This window comes from Carcharodon carcharias, chromosome 20, assembly GCF_017639515.1.
Source record: "Carcharodon carcharias isolate sCarCar2 chromosome 20, sCarCar2.pri, whole genome shotgun sequence".
Classification (NCBI taxonomy): Eukaryota; Metazoa; Chordata; class Chondrichthyes; order Lamniformes; family Lamnidae; genus Carcharodon; species Carcharodon carcharias.
Genome location: NC_054486.1, coordinates 89,099,412 through 89,116,267, shown reverse-complemented (window position 1 = coordinate 89,116,267; position 16,856 = coordinate 89,099,412).

The following is a 16,856-nucleotide window of genomic DNA, read 5'->3' as shown; positions in this document are numbered from 1 at the left end:
TGCAGGGTGCCACTGATGGCGCTCAGATCTCCATTGTAACAAGCAGTCAAGTGTGTCAATCGCAAGAGCTTCCATTCACTGAATGTTTAGCAGGTGTGCGACCACCATAAATGCATCTTGCAGGGCCGCTCACAGTTCCCAGGGAATGTCTACGACTCCTACGTTCTCAGTCAATCTCAGATCCCTGAAGTCTTCCAGGGTCCACAGAGGCTGCAGGGATGTCTTCTCGAGCACAAGGGCTACCCGCAGAGGCTGTGGCTGATGACACCCATGCGGTGGCCTCAGACTGCAGCAGAGCGATGGTATAATGAGGCTCATGCTGCAGCTCGCAACTTGGTGGAGTAAACCATCAGGATGCTGAAAATGAGGCTCCTGCAATATAGTCCACAGAGATTGTACATGTCATAACCTGGCGCTGCACTGTGGAGAGGAGCTGGTTGAGGAGGGGATGGAGCAGATATACATCTCCCCCAATGAGAGGATGTCAACGGGGGTGAGTGTGAGAAGGTCCTCGAAGTTGATGATGTCAGTGATGCGGCCATTGCACTGGCCAGACCAGGCAGGCACACTCAGGAGGCCCTCATAGCTGCTAGATTTGTGGAGGATGATGATGACATGCAGTGAGGAGACACCATAGATCCTCACATTGCACCTATAAACGTTTGACTCCAGTCTGACTGATGGCAGCTCACATAACTTCTGTGAACAATGCTCCTGTCATGGAAACATAGCAGAGGCCCTAATAGTCGCTCAATTGTAGGAAGATGATGATGACATGCAGTGAGGATACTCCATAGATCTTCACATAGCCTCTGTGAATGTCTGACTCCTGTCTGGCTGAGGGCAGCTCGCTTGCACTCTGTGATCAGGGTCATATCATAGAGATGCAGCCATGAAACTTTTAAAACATCTGATCTTTTGTCAGCCTTCAACGCCTGACCCCTCCAGGAGCAAAGCATCATGGGTCACAGCTGCTGAAGAGATGGGGCCAGCCCCACCTTAAAGATGCCAAGAGCACACAGAGAGAATGATGGAACTTTGTGGCGCCTGCCCACAGGACTCTGGCAGCTATGACAAGCACCATCGAGATGCAGGCATCAGTAATGTTTCCAGAGAATGTGAGGCCGGACAATCACTTTGGTCTGAAGGCTGCACAAAGCAAAGGGAAGAGGCCCTGGACTGAGACACCTGCCTTTAGCTTGTGCAGGAACCAAGGTTTCACATCTGAGTGACGCAAACACTGCTCATTAGAACAAGCAGCATAAGCAGGGAGAGATTCTTGGGAGTTTATTGGCAATAGTTAACATTTTGTGCAAGTGATTAACGCCTGTGCCCAGGCTGTGCTATATCCCACAGAGGTCACCTGTGGATCCCTGAGGGGAGTGATTGGCATAGAAATTGAGCATCGTGGACACTTTCATGACCACCTCCATGTCCCTGTAGCATCAAATCCTGCAGCAGCTGGCAGATGTGACTGATCAGTTCCCTAGACATGCACAGTCTTCAGTGACATTGGTTCTTGGTCATTTGCAGGAATGAAAGGAGTCAGGTGGAGTACATCAGGAGTATGGAGACTGGTGACCTAACTGTATGCCTCATGGTGTACAGAGAGTGGAGATGAAGGAGAAAAGAGCAACAGACGTGGCTGGCTAGGCAGAGGGAGGAGCAGCATCTCAGGAAGAAGTGGGTCCTGCGGTGTGGCAGTGGCACTATCCTCGGCCTGTGGAGCTGGAGCTGCTGGGTTCACAGGAAGATGGGATTTGGATGGGCTGGGCACTCCTGGAGTCACCTGGGTGTATGACCGCAGGGTGTGATCCTGCTGATCCTCCTCCCATTTGGTGCCCTGGCTGACTCCTTGAGAAAAGGAAGCTGAGATTGAGCTGCCCCACACCCCTCTCGCATACACACTGTTGGGGCCAACTATGGCATCAGTGATGGAGTTCAACCCATGCAACAGTGCAGGATCAATGTCCTGGGCCAAGGTCTCCATTGCAGCTGCCATCCTACCAGTGTTGACCTCAGTGCATTGGCATGCCGCCACTATCACCTCAGAGTGAAGGCGGACGGACTCTTCCATCATGCCTTGCAATCTGAGGAGTGCAGCGGACATCCCATCCTGATGTTCCCGAGCTTGGTTTTGCAGCTCCAGCAACTGACACATGATCGAGTCCAGAGGCTCTTCATCTGACTTGGACTCAGCAAATTTATGGCTCTCATCAGTCCTGCTGAAGACCTGCAAAATCCCTGCCCCCAGCTGCTGTGGATTAGACTGTGCAATGTGCTCACCAGATTGTGATCCCGAGTCTACTCTAAAGCTAGGTCCTACTGAGGTGTGTGTCTCTGCGCGACTGGAGGGTATGGGTGAGCACTGTAACGTGACTTCAGTGGAGGTGCCTTCAGATTCCTCTTCAGAGGTTTCTTCAGGGCCTCATTGGAGCCCTGTGTCCTGGACTGCATCGGCTGCTTTGCAGATGTATCTGCGAAAGCAAGGGGAGATAATTATTGCATGGCAGTGGCCTGTGAAACAGGACTCATCACTCACAGCATGGTTGGCTGATGGATGTTGCACTGCTGAATCCTCACTTGGTAGAGCACCGCCAACCTCACCGTCAGCACAGGACTGTTCCAGATCCTCACCGTCCAGCTGGATGGCCCTGTATTCAAAGTCCGTGAGGACCTTGATTTCAGGCATTCCTCCACCAGTTTGCGACCTCTCCCTCTTGTTGTGTGCCAGCTTGTCCTGTATGAATAGGGATGGAGAGAGAGTGTAAGCAGGACGTCTGCCAGGCCAGATGATAAGTATGCCTGGCATTTGTGGGTGACAAGTGGTCCCATTCATGGAATGAGGACAAAGAAGGTGAGTGTCAGAGAGTGAATGGTGATGTCATTTGAACTGACAGTGAGTGAGGGCCCTGTGGATGTGTGATGGGTTTGTGAGTGTGTGAGTTGAGAGTGATGAGAAGAGTGACTTACCCTGGCGGGACGGAGGAGATCATTTGTCTTCTTTTCAGTGCTGGGTGGCTGTCCTCTTTTGCAGGGCGTTGCCGCTGACCATCACTGCCACCACCTCCCACGCTGGGTTAGTGATGTTTCTGCTCCTCCTGCAGCCAGAACGGAGATAGAGGACATATCGGCGGGCCTCCACTGTAACCTAAAGACGCTCAAGGGGTGTGTCATTAATGTGGGGGTGGGGGGCTGCAGTCTTCTTGCCTTTCGGGGCCATGTCCTCTGTGCAGCAGTTGTGGGCTGGAAGCACTGAGAGGCACGCGCGCAGCTGTACTGCATACATGGCACCCAGCACAAGGAAGCAGCGAGGTGACGGTGTGGCGGGCGAATGAGGGCCCACCCTCCATGGAAACGGTGTGTTTCCCGGGAATGCATCATTAATGAATGGGGACAATGCAGTGTGAAAAGCTGCCACTGTGGCCGGCGGGTAAACCATCCTTTTTCTCACCCACTAACACACTTCTTACAAATCTGAGACAATTCCGCACCCCACCACCACCACCACCGCCACCACCATCACCGCCACCCAACCCCATCTCCTGTTGGCTTTACACTATCCTGAAACTTTGCATCTGTTTCTGAGATGAGACATCAAAATGCAAATGCCTGTTCAGAAATAATGGCTGCAGCAGACATGGACTAATAGAACTTCCCCAGAATATACAGCCAGCAGAGTACTTTAAGAGACTGGTTAACAAGCAGGAGAGTGATCAAGAGCAATGCTGCACTGAAACAGGCAGCTGAAGCTGTTTGCCCTCTCTGTCTCCCCTCTCGGATGTATCGCTCCCAAATTTACAAAGTAGCCAATGACATACATATACTGTATGTAGTGAGTGAGCCTGTTGAAGAAGATGTGGTGTTTAGGGTATTCTAAGCTCTTTCTCTACCTCAGTACTGATTGCTGAAGTTGTTGTTCTTGCTGCCTGAGGACCCTTCTTCGTGGGGTGCGATGCTGCTTCTGCTGCAGTTGCTATGCCTGAATGGCCTACAGATGTGAGGTAGCTGCATCCGTGTCCCATGGGAGACTTCCTTGCTTGGGTAGCAAGCCTGGCTAAATAGATCGATGCCCCATTGGTGGCAGATTTTAGTCCAGGCTCTGATTTTTCAAGGAGCGCCACTCCTGCCTCCTCCCCACTTTTCCTGGTGTAAATGCAGAACCTTCCCTGAGGCCTTTCTGCTCAAAGTACAGAGAAAGTATCCTTGGCTTGCACACTTTTCAGAACTTTCCCACACATCTGAAGGGCCTCCCACTGTGTTCCCAACTGCACTGAGCTGGCATGGATTCTGCAGTCTTCTGAAGCTCCCACAACTCCCTGAAAATTGCTAAGTTACTGTTTCAACCATCCTTTCAATTCCCTCACTGTACGTGTTGGCTCCCAACCTGCCTGCACTGCTGAAAATAACCAGTGCTGGAAATGGGGGCAGGAATTCTGGATCCGGGTCCCACCCACCTTTTTCTTTGCCCGCCCAATTCAGCTCCAGGCTAGGACAGCAAAATCTGGCCCCATGTTTTAGTTACCTCCCATCAGCTGTGCATTTTTGATCTATAGGAAGTTAATGGTTATGTGGAGGTACACAGGAAAGTGGACTTAAGACCACAATCAGATCAAACATGAAATGGCAGAGCAGACTCGATGGGCCAAATGGCTCTCCTGCTCCTATTTCTCATGATCTAATGATGTTATGATTTATCCATTTCTTTGTGAAACACTTGAAGATTTTTTTTAAGATGCCATACACTAGAAAAGTGAAAGTAATTGTGACCTTGACAATGTCAGGAAGGATAGCCTACAGAAGATTGCTTATAAAAGAATGAACATTTGCATAATCCTTTATTGTAGTTTTGCAATTTTTCCAAAACAACACATTAATTTCAATCACAGAAGACTCCTTTTGCAAGTTAACCTCGTGTGAAGAAATTGCTATTTTGTGTTACACTGAGAATTCCCAACAAATAGAGATCATACACATTCCAGTGATTGTTTTTAGTTAATATTTGATTTTATTCATGGACTTTGTCGTGGTTTGTGGAACAAGCATTTTTGTTTGGTAGTAAGTAAAACTGATGAGCAAGTTAAACTGGTAAGTCCAAGCAAATATGGTGTCTATTGGCAATAGAAATATTTTTCTAAGCTAACACATATCCAACCTGTCTTGCAACCACAAGTAAATGAATATCACCCACGAAAAGTAAACAATCTTCACTTTAAATAGAGGTTTTCTATCAGGGTTTTATAAACAAAATAGCTCAGCAAAAGATTATTATAAGCCACTATATTAACCCTAAATGAGATATTATTTATTACTTTGTGTAGTTAGCAGATAAAATGTGATAAAATTTTGATAATCAACAGGCTATGCAGAAAATAAATATCTCAGTGGAGGAAAATAATCTTAAATAATGAATTATTTGTTTTCTGAATAAACTAGGTAGTGATAGTATAAATGGTCCATGTGAATTCAGAGATTAAAGGGAAGTTTACACAGTCGGTGCACAATATCAGTATTATCCAAGAAATGCATCCTCACAACAGAAGAAAGCTCTCACAATGATAGACCAGGTTTTTATATATAGGCTGGAACTGCTTTGGATGACAGGCTAAAAGAATTAAGTAGTTTAATCACTGAAAGCATGTGGCCCATTAATGTAATGATTCACTCAAGATCGTTCTTGGGAATGGTGACTAGTCTTCAGTAAGGTCAAATAAAAGAATTACGCCTTAGCTTCTCTAAACTCTAAAAACATGTTGTAAACTGGTCAAATCCACTTCTTTCCAATCATCTGGATGAAAAAATCTTGAGAGCAGCTTTTTCAGACTCTAGGATAAAGCAGCATGACAAGGAATGATCCAGTTGAAATGGATGGGTATCTGTTCCAAGCTCTGATAAGTCTATGTAGGAGCTTGAAGAAGGGGTGACATAAACTGAACTTTGCACTTGGATAGATTATCCATGACAACATCTAACTTATTCCGGCGCCCAATATTCTACTGTATCTGGAGAGGGTGCTTCTTCTGACTGATCTAAGAACCCTCTGTCTGGAATATAGCCAATATGGTAACCACCTGTCTTTCAATTCTAAACCAACCTAAAGTTTTCCTTGTTTTCTATAACCATTAAAGAACTTCTAATTTTTCAAAATTTTATCCTCCTTTCCTTTTCACAATTTCCTTTGCATAATATTGGATTCATGAACTAGTTAATATTTTCATTTGTGTACAAACACATTTCTCTGTGAAAAAATATACTTTTAGGAATCAAAGACAGGGAGTTTCCAAACCACTATCATCTCACAAACTTAACAATTCTCCCATCTGTCTAGAATTATTTCAACTGGGACATAATAACAGTGCCTAATTTACTTTGTAAAAGTAATTTGTATGATGCATTTGCAAATATTTCTCAGTCATGATATGGCATTATATAAATACAAGTCGTTTTCCCCAAAAGGATTTTTGAAAATTTGTTCATGGGATGTGGGCGTTGCTGGCTAGGTCAGCATTTATTGCCATTGCTGTGGGTCTGGAGTCACACGTAGGCCAGACCAGATAAGAACAACAGATTTCCTTCCCTAAAGTACAGTAGTGAACCAGATGGGTTTTTATAACAATCAGCAATGGTTTAATTCCAGATTTAAAAAATAAAAACAAAAAATCCAAAACAAAAACAGAATTACCTGGAAAAACTCAGCAGGTCTGGCAGCATCGGCGGAGAAGAAAAGAGTTGACGTTTCGAGTCCTCGTGTTCTGTTGAAGGGTCATGAGGACTCGAAACGTCAATTCTTTTCTTCTCCGCCGATGCTGCCAGACCTGCTGAGTTTTTCCAGGTAATTCTAATTCCAGATTTGTTGTACTGAATTCAAATTTCACCATCTCCTGTGGTGTGATTCAAATCTGGGTCCCCAAAGCATTACCCTGTCCTCTAGAATACTAGTTTAGTGACAATACCACTATGCCACCAACACACTCCCCTTACTTTCTCCTGTTGAGTTCATTTCCTGAGTGAAATAATTTTAAATATTACAAAATATTTGCAGCACATGCTACACGCATCTTCTCCAATCCTTCTCAATGTATCCTTCTATTCCTTTGTCCCTCAAGCCTGCCCTTAAATGCATCAATACTAGCCATTTCTTGTGCAGGATCAGTGCAACCACTCTGCAGTACAGAGGAATCTGGGTGTCCTGCATATGAATCACAAAATGTTAATATGCAGCTGCAGCAAGTGATTAGGAAGGCAAATGAAATGTTGTCGATTATTGCAAGAGGAATGGAATATAAAAGCATGGATGTTTTGCTACAGATGTATAGGGCATTGGTGAGACCACATCTAGAGTACTATGTACAGTTTTGTTCTCCTTATTTAAAAAAGGATATAAATGTTTTAGAAGCAGTTCAGAGAAGGTTCACTCAGCTGATACCTGGGATGAGGGAGTTATCATACAAGGAAAGGTTGGGCAGGTTGGGTCTCTATCCATTGGAGGTTAGAAGATTTGGAGGTGATCTTATTGAAACATATAAGATCCTGACGGAACTTGACAGGGTGGATGCTAAAAAGATGTTTCCCCTTCTGGGGTAGACTAGAACCAGGGGACACAGTTTCAAAATAATGGATCTCTCATTTAAGATGGAGATGAGAAGAATTTTTTTCTCTCAGAGGGTTGTGAATCTTTGGTATTGTCTTCCCCAGAGAGTTATCCAATCAATATTTTTAGAGCAGAGGTATCACATCATGTAAGCCACATATAATGTGCATTTTGTCTAGTACATATCCTGTGAAAAGGGTAGAACAATGAGAATATACAATCAGTATCATAAGATTCTCCTTTTTCTTCTAAAATAAGTCAATAATTATAAATACAGTATTTTTATTCATACTAACGCATAATATTCATTTCAAAAGTTAATTGTTGGTGGTGGAGGCGCAAGGCTGAAGGTTCATCTAGGGTTCCTAATACGCTTGCATTGGCCCTGTCCTTGCGGTAGTGATTTCTACATTCTAGCCACTCTCTGGGTAAAGATGTTTCTCCTGAATTTCCTGTTAGATATATTAGTGACAATCGTCCACTTATGATTCCTAATTATGTCTTGTCTACATGTGACAACATCTTTTCTATATCTACCCTATCAAACCTTCTTATAATCTTAAAGGCCACTATCATATCACCTCTCGGTCTTCTCATTTCCATAGAAAAGACCATTCAATCTTTCCTAATAGATATGACCTCTCAATTTTGGTATAGTTCTAGTAAATCACTTTTGTACCTTCTCCATTTGTCTCTATGTCCTAATTATAATATGGAGACCAACACTCCTGCTTGCTATACTCCAACTATGGTCTGACAAAGGTTCCATGCAAGTTTAGCATACCTGTTTTTCAATCCTATCCCTTTAGAAATGAACCCCAGTGCTTTGTTTGATTTTTTATGCACTTATTAACCAGCCTCACTACTTGTAGTGATTCAGGTATATGTAGCCCTAGCTCCTTCTGCTTCTCTATCCCACTCAGGCATCTATTTTCCAAGCTGTATGTGGCCTCCCCACTCTGCCTACCATCTCACACTTAGCTATATTGAAGTTCATGGGGTTATTTGGGGGTAAAAAATAGAGGCCTCTCATGAATATGTAAATTGCCTGTTTAAGGATCTAATTTTGACTTCATGCTTTTACTCTGCCATTTTCAGTCTCCTGCTTTTGTTAGATTACTGATATTTCCAAAAGAATTTACTTCATCTCATATAAAGATGATTTTAATATGCCCCTACCGATGGACAGGTGGGTACAGAGATGCAATTGCAAGTTTTGCTTATGTTCAGATACAAGAACTTTCTTTATGTTCTGAGGCAATTTTGCTCCTGAATCTGCACTATATGCAGAGGTAAATGTGGTGGCCTAATCATGTTTTTTAATGTTTAATATTTTTTTAAAAACTGGCTAACTGTTTTGTCGTATAGTCTACTGCAGATGTATAAAGCACTTGGTGGTATTTTGTGAAAAGTGTGAGTTGCACGTTGCAGTGTTTTATACACTTCGGGGGGCGGAGTAGGGGCAATTTTCAACAAATACTTTCGGTGCTAAAGGATGCTTGTAGGCAAGGTCACTTGTGCCAGTAGACAGAGTCCTGTCTATATCCATATTTCGATTGGCCTATTTGGAGCAAATAGATTGCTCATTTTATGCAGTCTAAGGCGAGTCCAACAATAATTTGGCGCAGTATCTAATCATCTAGTTCATCCCATGAACAAAGTTCAAGGAATTTATCTGTTATTCCATAACATTTGTGATCTGTAAGGACAAAGTCTGAGTTTGTGTATACTCAGCTCAACTCAACACTTTTTATACAGGGCCTTGATGAGACCACACCTGGAATATTGTGTGCAATTTTGGTGTCCTTATCTGAGGAAAGATGTTCTTGCTATATAGGGAGTGCAGCGAAGGTTTACCAGACTGATTTCCTGGGATAGTGGGACTGACCTATGAGGAGAGATTGAGTTGGTTAGGATTATATTTGCTGGAGTTCAGAAGAAACCTATAAAATTCTAACAGGACTAGACAGGGTAGATGCAGGAAGGATGTTCCCAATGGTGGGGGAGTCCAGAACTAGGGGTCACAGTCTGAGGATACAGGGCAGACCATTTAGGACTGAGAGAGTGGTAAGCCTGTGGAATTCGCTACCACAGAGGCCAAAACATTGTATGTTTTCAAGAAGGAGTTAGATATAGCTCTTGGGGCAAAGGGGATCAAGGGATATGGGGAGAAAGCGGGAGCAGGCTATTGAGTTGGTTGATCAGCCATGATCATAATGAATGGTGGAACAGGCTTGAAGGGCCAAATGGCCTACTCCTGCTCTTATTTTCTATTTTTCTATAAGGAAATCTTTTTACACGGTAAGATGTTAGATTCAGGAATGCATTACCTGAGAGTGGAGGCAGGTTCAATCACGGCTTTTGAAAGGGCAACTGGTAAGAGTAAAACAATGCAGGGCTTTGAGGAATGGATGGGGAGTGGCACTAACTGAGTTGCTCTTACAGAGAGCCAGCAGGAACAAGATGGGCTAAATGGCCTCCATCTGTGCTGCAGCCATCCTACAATTGGATAATTCTATAACGATTGTCCAGTGTTCTGATTACATTTTAAATTACAATTTGCTCATGATAGCAACAGAACTGGATTTGCAACTTTAGCTGACCAGGTTTTTAGGTTTATTGAGAAATCCTCAAGTATTTGTGAAGTTGGATTTTGAGTTCAGATGTGCCCATCTCTTGAACCAAAATATGCACACCCTTTTATTTGACTATATGTAAAGGAACAAAAAGGTGCTTGTTGACTTAGCAACATATTGGGAAAGCAATTCTTGTTTCTCCAGTCTGGTGCTGAGCTGCAGAGATGTCCAACCCTTTTTAGCCATCTAAGTGAGAGTGTATAGCCTGGCGTGATAATACTGTGTCTTTTCACTCAGTGAAAAATGGGCTTGTTTTGCAGCACTCATTGTACTGCCATTATATTGTAGATACAGATTACACCAATACCCACTTTGGCAGTGTGCACCGGGCTTCTTCTCAACCTTAGGCAATATTAATCCCCCAACCAGTGCCACTGATTATCTAGGTAGTTACCTCATTATTGTTTGTCGGGCCTTGCTATGCACAAATTGACTGTCACTTTCACCTACATAACAAACAATAACTACACCACGAAAGTACTTCATATACATATGTGAAGCATATCAGAACATCCTGAGATCTGAAAGGCACTGTAAATGTAAATTCTTCCTTACCATGCATACTAGCAGAAATGAATAGCCCAGTCTAAATGGAAATTTTAAAAATTGCTTGAGGAGCAATCTGTCCTTTAGCAACTCTTCGCTTTAATGTTAAGATTGTAACAACAGTACTTAAGACCACCTGCAAACATTTCAAAGTTTGGAACACTTGTATCCATAAGTGTGAGTTTAACTACTTGAGGTGGTCTTGGATTACCTATGATAAATTAAATCTTATTAAAGTTCACCTAAATTCGATTCTTGACCCACTTGATAGTCATTAACAAGGATTTGTACTCTATTTCAGGTTGAATTAATTATTGATCATTGTGAACAATGTTCTTAGTTTTCACGAGCAGTTAATTTAATTTTAAATAAAGATAACTCAACTAAAATTGTAAAATGCATTATTTTTTAAAATTCATTCTTAGGATGTGGGCTTCACTGGCTAGGCCAGCATTTATTTCCCATCCCTAATTGCCCACGGTGAGCTGCCTCCTTGAACCGCTGCAGTCCATGTGGTGTAGGTACAGCCACAGTGCTGTTAGGGAGGGAGTTCCAGGATTTTGACCCAGCGACAGTGAAGGCACGGCGATGCTGAGGAAGGCATGTCACACTCGCCTGAGGAGCTGGCAGAGGCATAGAGGTCCCAGGGCACCGGCAGTCAGAAGATTGCTGGAGGCCAAGACAATGCTGAGGCTGAGGTAAATGAGCCTTTGGAGTTGTCTATTAGGCAGCAGACGCTGGATGCCCAGCGGGATGCACATGAAGATCTAACAAAGACCCCTGAGGGTCCACGTGCTATGGTCTTTGTTTTGGAGGAGTCCAAGCAGAGCTTGAGCACTGCATCGGCCCAGAGCTCTGAACGCACATAGAGAGTTCTTCCATAGAAAGTGGCAACTCACATGGAAAGGCAGCTCCAGGAACTCAATCAGGGATTTCTGGTGTTGCATTCAGACCTTGGAGCCCACACACTGGCAGTGACCTCAGCAGGTCACTGCCAATGTGAGAGATGGATGAGGCACCTAGTGACTCTGCTGCTGTTCCATCCATCTCTGGTGAGTAGGGAGGTTCAAAAAAATCTCATGTTGGTGGATGACCTGTAGCTCCATGCATCTGGGGACTCCTGATGATGGCAGCAGCTCCTCCACCTTTCTGCCAGTGACCATCGTATCTGAGGGCACCGCAACGACTGAGAAGTGCCCAGCCATCGCACAGGACTCTCCTACCCTGCCAGGGCCTATACAGGCCATGGTAACCTGAGGACAGCCATAAAAACCATCAAGGCCAATAGGGTATCAGAATCGGCAACCTACGTCCAATGCAGCTGCCAGTGAAGGGGAAGCACCGAGATGTAGCACTTGTAAGCAGAAATTTAAGTCACTGTGATCGTGTAAGGGGTCTGATGGGTGAATATTTTTTCATTGACACATGTGTAATGGTGTAAGAAAATCTCACACTTCACTATTAAAATATGAGATCATTTATAATGGCTTTAGTGTGCTTCATGCAATTGTTAGGGAAGAGGCCTGGGAGTCGTGTATCACACATATAATGGGCTGCAAAGTTTATTTCAGAGATACGGACATGAGTGGAGGGTGACAGGAGTGCCTCATCAGCACCCATCATTAAGGTGGTGCTTCTCTTCCCATCATATTGACTCCATGCTTTGGAGTCTTAACTGAAAGTCCTCTGAATAAAGGCCTCCCCGGTCCCCCTGCCTCCCATAAGGATCCTCAACTCGCGCCCCATTTCACGAAGGGTCAGGCCTTCCACATGCCCACACGGCAATCGTAAAATTCTCCCCCTTGTGTTAACTTGGATTTTTTTACAAGGGATGTCGACCCCACAGGATTAAGTTCAGTTATTTTCCTGATATCCCTGATGTACGCGGCTATACCACTTCCTTCTTTATACACTCAGGTCTTTATGAACACTCTAGACACCCAAATGCTAAATTCATTTCCATCCTCTGCATTTAGCCTTGTTTTTGCTATTCCCAGCACATAATCCCCACTGCCAGAACTGTTTTCATGTTCCAGTATTTTAGCTCTAATGCTTCTGCCATTTGTGTATACAACTAGATTAGCCTCCTTTCATAAAACTCAGCAGGTCTGGCAGCATCGGCGGAGAAGAATAAAGTTGACGTTTCGAGTCCTCATGACCCTTCAACAGAACTGTTGAAGGGTCATAAGGACTCGAAACGTCAACTTTATTCTTCTCCGCCGATGCTGCCAGACCTGCTGAGTTTTTCCAGGTAATTCCGTTTTTGTTTTGGATTTCCAGCATCCACAGATTTTTGTTTTTAGCCTCCTTTCATGTTCACTGGTGATTGATTTTCCTGGACTCCTGTCCATCTCTCTGGGATTTCTGAATACAATACACCTATTAACCACTTTCTATCCAATGATCTATCCCATTTAAAATCCAGTTAAATCACTGCAATTCTCTCCACTCCACACTCCGACAGGCATCTATCTAATTTAAATCCCCTCAATTACAACAGTTCTGCACTTCAAAAGTACTTTATTGGCTGTAAGTCATGAAAGGTGCTGTATAAATACAATGCTTTCTTATATAATTATTTTTGATTCCTGCTTATTCCTCTCTCTGTTATTGTTTTGCTCCCATTTGATTTATTTGCAGCCCATCTCTCCTGTACCAATTCCCTTTATTCGGAAAATACTTCTAGTTATTTATGCTAGAACTATTCTTTTGATACCAGGTTTACAATAATTCATTTACATCATCAGTTTTATTGGTGATCTCTTCTTCCCCAAATAACAGAAACATACCAGAGAGCACTACTTTGCACCTTCATTTTTGAGTTTCAAGACAATCCTCAATGTGCTGTTTATAACCCTTATTTTCACCTACGTCATTTATCCATAATTAGATTACCAAAGGTGCTGCTGACTTGGGGCAAACCAATAATGCAGAATGGCCCTCAAGTAAGCACTGACAGGTATATCTAGAGACATGAATACACACACAGACAGGGGATGAATTTTATATCCCATGGGCAGGCGCGCTTCACACCCAATTGGGCGTAAAATTGCGTAAGATGTTGGGCGAGGGTCCCAATGTCATAGCGCACTCACGCGATATTTCGCTCGGCGGGCGCGCACAAAAGTCAGAAGCACGCCCGCCGACAATTAAGCTCTCGTTAACGGCTCCAATCTTTCGTGGCCCATCCAACCTTACAGCTGGCAGACGGGCAAATCAGCCAGGCGGCATTGCACTTTTCATCAAACCTCATCCAAGGGCGGGATGAAATTTCCGTGATCAAATAAAATAAAAATAATGTCTGTGGGCAGAATTTTATCAGCTATATATTCAGGTGATTGATTGTGATGCATGGCCTTTTTCTCAGCTTTTAAAAGCTTTATTTGGGCATTTTCAGGTCTGCAGCTCCCTGAGGGAGCTTTCTCGCCAGCGGTCAACCGCGCCCATGGTGACGTCATTGCTCGCCTTCTTCCCACCCCCACCCCGGCAATGCTGAGCATTTCAGTGCGCGTTTCACACGGGCTGATTGTTTCCCGATTGCTCCCAGGCCCGTCACAGGTAAAATTCAGGCCATAAAATACATACACATTTCTGTTTTTCATTCTGACTCTCTCTCCCTCTCTCTCTCTAATTTTAACCGTCATTAGAATACAGGTTCAATAATTGGTCAGCTTCAAATTCAACTTCCTTTGAAAACTGGAGTAACCTTACATGAAAAGAAATTCTTTGCCTAGAAGTTGTTTTGAATTTAAGGCACCAAGTGGTCTCTTAAGTCCCCAAAATAGTGAGCAGACTTCTGACTGTAAAGAAGCAATCTGCCATGTAAGGTGAGGTCAAGTAATTGGTGACTCTTGCCCATGCCTGAAGCAGGAGATAACTCCTTTGCATATACAAATAAGGGGCCTAGTACTTGTTGGTACGATTGTGACAGTCCATTATCTTTATTTATAACAAATGCAGCCGGGACCTGAGATGCTTAACACAGAGGGTGGAATCATCCATGCCCGATAGTGTTCAGTGGCATGAGCAGGCAATACGGTGAGAAGGCCAGAAATCGGTTTCATGACGTTATGTAACCAGTTTGCAATCATCCACTCAGCCTGCCGGCGGCGGGCCACATTCTCCGCCATCTGACGTGGGGAACCTCATTGTAATACATCAGCAGATCATTATAAGCCCAGGCCACTGGACTCATGCCCCCGCCACCCTGCTGGATCATACGACCACATCGCCAGTTCAGAACACAACTTGATAAGTGTGACGTGCAGAAGTCGGGACTTACTGCCAGGACCTTTTACACATCGTGGACATCTGAGGAGAAGATGCTGGAGCCAGACAGCAACAGGACCCTGGAGAAGCATCCATGGCATGCTGGGTGGATTCTCATGGAAATGGCTCTGCTGCGAAGCAGTTCACCGAAGCTAGAAAGTCACTGTTGATGTTCACAATGGATGATGGTTGAGTGGGTGGGAGGGGAATGTCTCAGATCCTCGGATCGACTGGGATAGGAAGAGTTGTTGAGGGGGTCAGGTTGTGAGGGGGGAAATGAAGGTATGGGGGGGTGGTGAGGTGGTGGGGTGGGGGGGAGGAAGGTGTCACGGGGGTGATGTTGGGGAGGTAAGAGCATAGGGGAGGAGGGGGTTAACGGGGGAAAAGATCGCAACTGGGGAGGTAGCTGTAAGGGCGGTGGAATGTGAAATGGAAGGAGTTTGGAGGGGAGATGGGTTGCAGAGAGGGAAGGGCGTCCGGGGGAGGAAGGAATGCAGAGAGGGGAGGGAGTGCAGGGAGGAAGGAGTGCGGAGAGGGAAAGGAGTAAAGTTGGAGGAAGAAGCAAGGTTGGAGGAAGGAGTCGAAAAGGGGGAAGGTGTAAAGCTAGATGAAGAAGTGCGCCTGGAGGAAGAGGTAAGGCTGGAGGAGTCAGGAAGGGGGAGTGAAAAAGTGGGGGTAGTCTAGGATGGGGGGTGGGGAGCAGGGAGGACTAAGTGGGGGGAGGGGTTCCAGAGTAAGGGGTCCAGAGGGTGGAGCGGGTTCCAGGGGAGGAAGGGGTTCAGAGGAGGGATTTCCAGGTCAATGTGCAAAGGAGGGGTCTTATGGGTCCATGACTGCCTCTTGGGATGCGAACTTAGGGTGAGTGTGGTATTAGGGAATAGCCAGAATGACCAAGTGCAGAATGAGTTGGTAGGATGGGAGGGTGAAGGTTCAACGGTAGTAGGAGGGACGGCGAGGGTGGTTGGTGGGCACTTGGAGGCAGACACAGACAATGAGGGGTGGGAAGGAGGAAGCTAGTGAGGTTAATGTAATGGGGTGGGATTTTTGGGAAGGAAGAGAACGTACATGTTCACTGGGGCATCCCCAAAGGAAAAGGGTTGTGGCTGGTAGGTCACAGAGAGGAGGTGGAAGGTGTTGCCAGGGCAGTCAACAGTGATGGAGGAAGGAAATGTGTGACTGGGGGATATAAAGGACAGGGGAGCAAAAGTAAACTGAATTAGCAGTATGCTGTCAAAATTGAAAGTGAAACGAGAGTAGTGCTGGGCGAGATCAGATGCTGCATGGGAGTGTGATCACTGGGTGGGCAGAGGTACAGGTGGACAACTGAAAGTGAACCCCAGCAGACAGCATTCAAAACATTCAGGACATTGAGATGAGTGTGATACAGGAGGATCGGTGTGTGTGGGAAAGTGCTTGCACGAGGCTCCCAAAGGCCCTGCCCCCCCACCCCCTCCACACTTCTCCCTCCAGAATTATTCATTGGCTCCCACTGTGGTGACAGAGGACGAGGTTGAGGGGGTCACAGACAAAGGGGACTTGGTGGGAATGGTCAGCCTTCAAGACTGAGTGGATGACCCAGGGGTGTCCAGCTGCCGCTCCTCCTCCCTTCAGTTGCCTGAGGGCCCTGGCCTGACTCGTTGAGAGGAAGGAGCAAGCACCTGGATGCCTTAACCAATCACAGTCAAGCTGCCTGGTTTACATTTCAAACAATGCTTGACAGTTAAATGTCAGTCAGCATTAACTGGTGCATTCTCCATGACAATGCCTCGATCAACCAGAGTCCACTTTTCAACCAGTCAGCACTCTCTTCTCAA